This window comes from Coregonus clupeaformis, chromosome 21 (genome assembly GCF_020615455.1).
Source record: "Coregonus clupeaformis isolate EN_2021a chromosome 21, ASM2061545v1, whole genome shotgun sequence".
Lineage (NCBI taxonomy): Eukaryota > Metazoa > Chordata > Actinopteri > Salmoniformes > Salmonidae > Coregonus > Coregonus clupeaformis.
This window is the reverse complement of record NC_059212.1, coordinates 39,323,269-39,333,775: the sequence shown is the minus strand read 5'-3', so window position 1 is coordinate 39,333,775 and position 10,507 is coordinate 39,323,269. Positions and strand designations below refer to the sequence as shown.

The 10,507-nt window shown below is 43.2% G+C and overlaps 1 pseudogene; it reads left to right on the top strand.

The window, feature by feature from the left end:
• Positions 1–7,090, top strand: part of LOC121534481 — a 16,008-nt pseudogene extending 8,918 nt beyond the window's left edge.
• The last annotated feature ends 3,417 nt before the right edge of the window (positions 7,091–10,507 follow it).

The window sequence follows — 10,507 nt, the reverse complement described above, 5'->3', positions numbered from 1 at the left end:
TACTAAGGTAGGCTACTACTGGCCCTAATGTCCACCTGCCCAGCCAACTGCCCCTTACTAAGGTAGGCTACTACTGGCCCTAATGTTAACCTGCCCAGCCAACTGCCCCTTACTAAGGTAGGCTACTACTGGCCCTAATGTTAACCTGCCCAGCCAACTGCCCCTTACTAAGGTAGGCTACTACTGGCCCTAATGTCCACCTGCCCAGCCAACTGCCCCTTACTAAGGTAGGCTACTACTGGCCCTAATGTCCACCTGCCCAGCCAACTGCCCCTTACTATGGTAGGCTACTACTGGCCCTAATGTCAACCTGTCCAGCCAACTGCCCCTTACTAAGGTAGGCTACTACTGGCCCTAATGTCAACCTGTCCAGCCAACTGCCCCTTACTAAGGTAGGCTACTACTGGCCCTAATGTCAACCTGTCCAGCCAACTGCCCCTTACTAAGGTAGGCTACTACTGGCCCTAATGTTAACCTGCCCAGCCAACTGCCCCTTACTAAGGTAGGCTACTACTGGCCCTAATGTCAACCTGCCCAGCCAACTGCCCCTTACTATGGTAGGCTACTACTGGCCCTAATGTAACTTACTAAGGTAGGCTACTACTGGCCCTAATGTCCACCTGTCCAGCCAACTGCCCCTTACTAAGGTAGGCTACTACTGGCCCTAATGTCAACCTGCCCAGCCAACTGCCCCTTACTATGGTAGGCTACTACTGGCCCTAATGTCAACCTGCCCAGCCAACTGCCCCTTACTATGGTAGGCTACTACTGGCCCTAATGTAACTTACTAAGGTAGGCTACTACTGGCCCTAATGTCCACCTGTCCAGCCAACTGCCCCTTACTAAGGTAGGCTACTACTGGCCCTAATGTCAACCTGCCCAGCCAACTGCCCCTTACTATGGTAGGCTACTACTGGCCCTAATGTAACTTACTAAGGTAGGCTACTACTGGCCCTAATGTCCACCTGCCCAGCCAACTGCCCCTTACTAAGGTAGGCTACTACTGGCCCTAATGTCAACCTGTCCAGCCAACTGCCCCTTACTAAGGTAGGCTACTACTGGCCCTAATGTAACTTACTAAGGTAGGCTACTACTGACCCTAATGTCCAACTGCCCCTGAATTTGTTACATTTGAACTTTAAATAACATCTCTCTCTCTCTCTCTCTCTCTCTCTCTCTCTCTCTCTCTCTCTCTCTCTCTCTCTCTCTCTCTCTCTCTCTCTCTCTCTCTCTCTCTCTCTCTCTCTCTCTCTCTCTCTCTCTCTCTCTCTCTCTCTCTCTCTCTCTCTCTCTCTCTCTCTCTCTCTCTCTCTCTCTCTCTCTCTCTCTCTCTCTCTCTCTCTCTCTCTCTCTCTCTCTCTCTCTCTCTCTCTCTCTCTCTCTCTCCTCTCTCTCTCTCTCTCTCTCTCTCTCTCTCTCTCTCTCTCTCTCTCTCTCTCTCTCTCTCTCTCTCTCTCTCAACCCGGAAGCTCCGACTCAGGCCAGAGTATGCAGACTCAGACCCCCTAACCAACCACAACCATGACCACAACTATGACTATGACCACAGCCTCTGACCGCTCTATCGCAAACCCAACCTCGACCACGCAAATACGGAGCTCCTTCTCAACCAACACCATCGACTTCCTACACAACTACTCAACTACTAGGCTACTGTAGCACCACCAGCTCTAACACACCTGATTCAGCTAATCAAGGTCTTAATGAGTAGTTAAATCAGGTGTCTTAGTGCTGGGCTGGAACAAAACTGTACACTTGTTAGCTCCCCAGGATCAGGGTTGGCTTTTAGAGAACTGTACTGCTACATATTTCGACCTGTGAACCCAGTCTGAAATCAGAGCCATACGTAGGATATTTTACAAAAATGTGTGTACCTCCATTTATTATGATATGTAACGAAACCTAATATATCATACTAAATGGAGGGAGACAAAGATACATCCCAAATCATATGAATTGCTGAACCCTAATATATGGTTTTATGTACTGTATTATAGAGATCAGTTAATATATAGATTTACTGAATAATGTGGCTACTGAACAATGGCGGCAGATATTAATTTACTGACTTAATTTTTTTGACTTACTTCACTTACTGTACTTTCATATAATTTATTATCTAAGTTTCACTGATGTGTCTGAACTCAATAAAAATTATTATTTAAAAAGGTTTCCCTTGCACTGCTTCAGTCTGTACTTGGGAGAGTAGGAAATGTTTGTTTTCCATGTAGTGATCGGAAAGATGTAAATGTATGTTTTTGAATAAAGACTTGACTGTCCGAGGCTGTTCAGAGACCCCCCACTGGGCTCACACTGGATGAATCAACGTTGTTTCCACGTCATTTCAATGAAATTACGTTGAACCAATGTGGAATAGACGTTGAATAGACGTCTGTGCCCAGTGGGCTAGAGATCCTGTGGGTGGTAATGGGGATCCTTTGCCTCTCTCTCTGCTGCTGCAAGGATACTATAATCTTCTGATTGATGTTTGGCTCTAGTTTTAATCCAGCAGTGAAAACAGGGCTGCATTAGATGTTTGTTTTGGTAACACTTTCAATGACCCCATCTGTATATGATGAATACTGAATATTCATAACGACTTTTAGCGCCCCATAGGCCTACTGTGTTATTAAAAATCAGTAGCACTCAGAGAAACAGTAGCACTCAGAAAAATCCAAGAACACTGGTCAAAGGGGTTTTGGGATGTTGTGATGATGATTACCCCTCAAACACAGAGTTTAGGAGCAGAGGCACTGCCCCACCAAAGTCCCCAAGTACAGCAGAACAATCACATCACACACACCTCCTCTGCCATACATCTTGGAGCAGTATGTATTGCAAACCTCTGTTATGGACCGGTTTCCCGGACACAGATTAAACCTAGTCCTAGACGAAAAAGCACTAGTGCTCCATGGACAGGAGGTTGGTTGGGCAGCCTCATGCAGAGTGAGGTAAGTAGCAGTTTCTGTCTGAGAGTAAGTGCTTTTCATCATCAGGCAATCCCAGAAAGAGGCTCTCCACACATTTAATATTTTTTCTCCATCCCTTCTCCTTGCTCTTTCTTTCCCTCTACCTCTTTCGCTCCAGTCAACCACTCTCTCTCCCTTTCTCCCATTCTCTCCATCTCCACTTTCTGGACCATTCCTCTCTCTCTTTCTCTCCTCCCAGCCTGGTCTCATAGACTAGACGTAACATAGTAAATGTAAATCCAGAACACTCAAATTAGTATGATATGTTACATTTGGTATGATTACATAAGACAGATGGTTACTTAAGGCAAAAACGAAAATAGGGTAGTTGGTGGGTTGGATGGGTGGGTGGGCATATAACATGAACGCCCACCGATCTACGGGCAACTTTAGCATTTAAGCAACTTTTCAGCTACTTGCTACTTTGCAACTACTTAGCATGTTAGCTAACCCTAACCCCTAACCCTTTAATCTAACTCCTAAACTTAACCCTAACCTTAACCCCTAGCCTAGCTAGCGTTAGCCAGCTAGCTAACGTTAGCCACCTAGCTAAAATGTGTAACATATCATACATTTAGCAGATTCGTAAAAAACAACATTTTGCAAATTCATAACATATTGTACATTTTTCAAATTCGTAACATCTAATATGAATTGTAATTCGTAACATATCATACTAAATTGGAGATGGACATTCACAAATTAATACATACCATAAGAAACATAACATATGATACTAAATGTGGTGTCTCGGATTTACGTACAGAATAATACGACATGCTCTGAGACCAGGTTGCAGCCCTCCTCCACATTCTCACCCCTACTCTCCCGCTATTTTATGCATGTGATGAAGTGATAGCAACCGCACAGCGCAGATTCTCGGAGACTTTTCCCGAGCATGGCATCTCAACCGGTATAAAAAGCGCAGACTAGACGCGTGATGCAACTCATTCAGAAAGAAGTCGGACTTGAACAAGCACGTTTAAAATGAAACGAAAAAAAAGTGAGTCTTTACTAACAATGATTGTTTCCTAAAACACAAAATGTGTCTACTTACAAAAACAGTGCGGTTGGAATTTGGATATGTTGAGGCTACTCTTAACTCGAAATGTTTGTACCATTACTTCACACTTTGGCTGATGTGAGACCCTCTTTTTATGCTGAGTGTTCTGCTGAATGACAGAGAAGAACTGTGCATCAGAGTAACAGCAGTTTGCTCCACCTGGGTCTGAGTGGGTGTGGAGGAGGTCAGGAGGACGCGAGGAGCCCAGAGCAGGCTAACCTGTCCGGAGAATCGCTCCACAACCTCTCGCTGGACTGCTGGCTCCATCTCCTCTCCAGAGTCTGCTCCGGAGCTGTATGGGGACAGCGCGAACATGAGTCCTAACCCTAACCATTAGAGTGACAAACGCAAAACTAACTTTATATCAGGTGTAACTTCATTCTACTTCATAGTAGCCCTGCTAGCCCAATAAGGAGTGATGCTCAGGGATCTGCAACTCTGGACCTGGAGAGCTACTACTGGTTGTGCAGGCTTTTGTTCCAGACTAGCACTAACTAATATTTTGCAAGAAGTCTTACCAAGATAAATTATTTAATTATTAAATTATTTTATTTTATTGTTTTTAAACAATATATAAACAATATAACAATACAAACAATATATTGTCAAGCTTAAAGATAGAATCCGCAGTGCCACTGGCCGCCACACCATTGTTATTGTTTTTGTTGCCAAGCTGAGGAGTGTAGCTCAGCATGTTTGTTGTTTTCAGTAACTCCTTTGTTGTTGTAATATCGCAAATGGATGTGGCAGTTTCCCCATTAAAGATGCACTATGCAGAAATTGCTCCATCATTTCCTGGTTGCTAAAATTCGAATAGTTCGCTTAATTTCAGTGTATGTGACAAAACACGCAATTATAGTGTAGAGAATCATTCTACCATCTAAACCTCTGTGAAATATATTTTTCATAACCACAAATATTGTATTTAGTTTGAAGCTGGTGTACAAAACCGAAAGTAAAAGATGCAAAAACAAAACTTAAGAACGGGAAGCATAGAAATAGCAAACATAGAACAGATCTACCACTTCTTAGACTTGCTTTCAATGAGAATGACAGATCTATAACTGACATTTCTATTTGAATTTGGTGGGGTCGCCCAAAAAGTTACATATTGCAGCTTTATAGATCCCAGTTTAAAGTCCTAAAGGTAGATTATCTTGATATAAAATAGATTATTTTGTTGTGGGTTAGGAGAAATCAACTTAAGTTTAACTTCATTCTTTTTCTTTTTGATTATTATTAATTAATGACAGTACCAAGCCATTATGTATCAGGAGTTGACTCTTGACTGTGTTGCCTTCTTCCAGGTGTTAGTGGTCATTGCTCTGGTCTACCTGGTGGTGTGTGCTCTGGGGCTGGTGGGAAACCTCCTGGCGCTGTTCCTTCTCCACTCCCGCCACCAGTTGCACCACTCGTCTATTGACTACTTTGTGAGGAGCCTGGCCGTGACTGACCTCCAGTTTGTCCTCACCCTGCCCTTCTGGGCTTTGGACACAGCCCTGGACTTCCGCTGGCCCTTCGGCAGGGTCATGTGTAAGACTGTCAGCTCTGTGACTACCATGAACATGTACGCTAGCGTCTTCTTCCTGACGGCCATGAGCGTAGCTCGCTACTGCTCCCTCACCTCCTCACTGATGGCTGCGGCACGTGCCAAGTGGGCCAGTTTTGCCATCTGGGTGGTGTCACTGGCTGTCACGATGCCCCACACCATCTACTCCACCACAGCCCAGGTTTGTTTGATTGATTTTATTTGCCAATTTTAAAATGCATGTAAATCTGTTTGTGTGTACATCGAAACAAAACACATCAATTGAAAACATAAGTCAAAGACTTAATTCCATTGTGGTGCATCTTTGTGCTGTTTCTAGGTGTCTGCGGATGACGAGCTGTGTCTGGTCCGGTTTTCTGGATCTGCCTCAGGTCACTGGGACTCTCAGGTTCTACTGGGCCTCTACCAGACACAGAAGGTACCGCTCATGGAGAGTTCATAGAGCGAGAGGTCCCGTCAATGGCGCCACTCCAAAGTGACCTGCTCGGTGACCGTCGTGGTGCTCTCCTTCTTCCTTTGCTGGCTGCCCAACCAGGCTCTGACACTGTGGGGAGTAGTGATAAAATGTGACCTGGTGCTCTTCAGTAAGGTCTTCTACAATGCCCAGGACTACACTTCCCTCTGACTGTGTGCCTGGCTCACACCAACAGCTGCCTGAACCCCGTGCTGTACTGCCTGATGCGACAAGAGTACCGGGCCGGACTCAAGGAGCTGCTGCTCCGAGCCTCGCTGTCCATCAGGAACCTTCTCACCCTGGCTCTGAGGGGGAAGAGAGTGGAGAAGGCACCGCCTAGCATGGTGGTTATACACAGGGATGCCAACGTGTGACTGACTGGAGGACCATAATGATGTTAAGGATGCATTTAATTTACAACACAAGTTTCTCATAGTCGAGGCTGCTGTACAGGACAGGAACAGTCAAGTTGGGAAGTAGCCTACATGAGTAATTGATTAAAACTGTTCAGCTCGAGACCCAAATGAGACATTTACCGTCCTCCTGTGACCCAAATCATCCTCCAGCGACCTAAATGAAGAAGAAACAGTGTGTATTCTATTAACTAACAACCCACCTCTCACATGCCCACGGCCCACTTTGGGTCCTGACCGACAGTTTAACAAACCCCAATTAATTAATTAATTAATATACCGACATATGCATCTTCTTGATTCATTCGACACACACATTAGTGAGGTATTGTGGGAATGGAGTGGAGACATCAGTGTGAGACTACAGCCAGTGGTACTATACTTTCTTAAATGGGCCGTGCAGTTAAAATGTGATTTCCCTTTTTTGTGTAAGAGCTGTTTGAAAATAAAATCCTGGAATTTCAGCCTGTTCAGGTGGGATGGAACTTTGGGCCCACATCATGACTTCACAATGTGATCTGATTATAATAGACCAATGACTGTTCATCTGGGTAAGGGGTGGGCTCTAGAACATCCTATCAGCTAATCAGGGTTGTGTATGTCAATATCTTCACATTTGTTTCCTAACGCCCACACTATCAGACTGAACATTTTAAGGGCCAAAGGAGGCTCAAGTAAATAAATGTATTTTTTTTAAAATATTGGAGTTATTTTCATTACATAAACACATACAGTGATCTATTAGACATACAGTGATAACCAGAGGAAGCAAAATATCCCCATAACATCAAAGATCCACCACAACATTTTACAGTAGGTATGAGGTTATTTTCTGCTTATGCATTTTCATTTTGACGCCAAACCCACCACTGGTGTGCGTAGCCAAAGAGCTCTATTTTCATGTAATCTGACCAAAGCACCGATTCCAAGCCTGGAGTTTGCTAAATGGCATTGACACTTAGATTGGAACCATTGCTTTGGTCAGATGACATGAAAATAGATCTCTTTGGCCATGCACACCAGTGGTGGGTTTGGCGTCGAAATGAAAATGGATAAGAAGCAGAATAGAACCCCATACCTACTGTAAAATGTTGTGGTGGATCTTTGATGTTATGGGGCTATTTTACTTACACTGTTAAGGTTAACTGCATTATGAACTTTACCCAGTACCAGGACATTTTAGCCAAAAACCTGATTGCCTCTGCCAGGAGGATGAAACTTGGCCGCAAGTGGATCTACCAGCAAGACAATAACCCCAAGCACACATCAAAATCCACAAAGGAATAATGGTTAATTCAACAATTTGCAATGGCTATCTCAGTCTCCGGACTTAAAACCCTTTGAAAACCTGTGGTTTGAATTTAAGAGGGAAGTATTTGGAAGGATTCTGTATGGAGCAATGGTCTAAGATCCCTCCCAATGTGTTCTCCAACTCATAAAACATTTTTTTTAAACTCTCAGTGCCGTTATCCTCGCAAGGTCAGGTATTGAAAGGTATTGAAAACAAGGGTGTCAATAATTTTGACCCCTACCTTTTTGTGAAAAAAATGTATTATATGATTTTATACTAACACAATAGCTCAGAGAAAGATATTTTGTTTAACAAATACTTTCCCCCTTTTTTTTTGTATACAATATAACTCAGTATTTGAATTATTTATTTTATACAGTCATTTTTGCTCATCTTTATCAAGGGTGTCAATCATTTCGGACCCCACTGTATATTCAGGATCGAAGTTTGCAGTCTGCGGCAACTGAACTGGCAAAGTCTGTGATATTTTGAAGTGGGACGGGGGGAGGGGGAGATTAAAAGTGATGTGATGGGTGAGTTACCCCCATGCAATGTAAAGCGCTTCAGTTTGAGAAAAGCACTATAAATGATAATATAACTGATGATGATACATCATCAATACATCATCAGTATGCTTGTTTGATTCAATGAATTCTTATCACATAATCTTGAATGTAAATTCTTTTATTTTAAAATTAACTAAATATGTAAATGTTTCTGCTCCAGGAATAGCATCAAATCACAAACATATTGATGAGATTGTTGTGGGTTGTCAGGTCATCTTAGCCAAAAATGTATATAAATGTTTTATTCCAATCAGAAAAGCATGCATTTGTGATAACTGCTGCGAATGAGTCTTATAGGAGCCTTTTAAACGGCTAAAAGACCTCCAGGTTCTATGAATGTGAAACAATTATTTTCAAACTATTTAAAGTATACAATAAACTATACAGTAAACAAGTATTCACCTAGTATATCGTCATCAGGCTTGAAAAATAACAATTTGACATCTTAATGAAGGGTCATCAGCATGTTTGTGATCTGTTTTGCTGTACTTGCAATGCTTTAATGTATATTAAGGACTGTGAATGTAAATAAAAAGTGCCAAACCGATTTTCACATGCCAGAATAGTATTTCTATACACTTTCCCCCCTCCACTTATAGCATCAACTACATACATTCTATATCTAAAAAGCCTGCCTGTTTGCTACTGTTTTCCTACTTTGATATAGCCCACTGTTCATTTGGCCTTCCTTGTTGCAGATAAGCACACTGTCTATTTTACTCACTTATTAAATTACAGACATTTTAAAATACAGACATGGTGTTGAGGGATTTAAACAGAATATGACACGTCAGAGCTAGAACAAAATAAATGAGTAAAAGGTTAAGACGGCAACTAATAGCGATCATTTTGAAAATTCAATTTGTTATACCTGGTGACTAGTTGGAGAAAACGAGTTGAACACTGTCCTTCCTGTTGCTACAGAAGGTTCCATGAAAACAAGTCTGTTGGCTATTCTCAGCAGATACAGTCATTCATTAGTAATTGCATCGAAACTGTTGGTGCCAACATGGCGCCCATAGAAATTCCAGATCTCAAGCAGAGTTAATCGAACTCTTTACATCTACTGCTCTGTTTTAGCCGATATATCCGATGCAGTGCTGAAAAGCATTGAATTAAGTCGCAGAGGAGTTTCAAGTTGTATTAGTCGCATGTACGGGATACACATGGTATACACCGTTCAAAGTAATGCTTACTTGCAGGTTCCTTCCCAACAATGCACTAGCGATAAGAAATAATAAAAGATAAGAACACGAACATAAAGTAAATGGCTCAGTAAAATAGAATAAACATTTTAGCGTAAGTATAATATAGGAATGCACAATTTATAGTCCAATATTTACACGTGTTTTGGGGAAGGGGGGATTGGGGGGCAAGTGTTTAAATTGTGCAGTACTTAGTAATCATAATAAGAGTCTGGTAGCAGAAGTTGTGATGTGTGTAGCATGAATGTGTGTGTATATCTGTGTAGGTGAGTGAGTGCATGTGTCTAAGGTGCGCAGAGTCAGTTCAGATGGTCAGTCCAGTTCAAGTGTTCAGCAGTCTGATGGCTTGTAGATAGAAACTGTCTCTGAGCCTGTTGGTATCAGACCTCATGCTCCGATACCATCTGCCCGACAGTAAGGGAGTGAACGGCTTGTGGCTGGGGTGTGTGGGGTCCTTGATGATGCTGCAGGCCTTCCTCAGGCACCGTTTCGAGTAGATGTCCTGGATGGGTGGGCCATTTTCACCACCCGCTGGAGGGCCTTGCGGTCGTGGATGGAGCAATTCCCGTACCAGGCCGTGATGCAACTGGTCAGGACGCTCTCGATGGTGCAGCGGTAGTATTTGGAGAGGACCTGGGGTGGCATGCTGAATTTTTTCAGCCGCCTTAGGAAGTACAGATGCCCCTACTCCCTACCCAATATGGTGTCTAGTCCCCAACCCCTACCCACTAGACACTTCCCCGACATCTGGGGCAGCAGGTAGCCTAGTGGTTAAGAGCATTGGGCCACTAACCGAAAGGTCACTGGTTCAAATCCCCGAGACGACTAAGTGAAAAAACCTGTCGATGTGCCCTTGAGCAAGGCACTTAACCTCATTTGCTCCTGCAAGTGGCTCTGGATAAGCGTGTCTGCTCAATGACTAAAATGTAAATCTGCACATTCATTTACCAAAAGGGTTTGCCGAGCAGAACATTAACTTAATGGACCAAGCACAAAC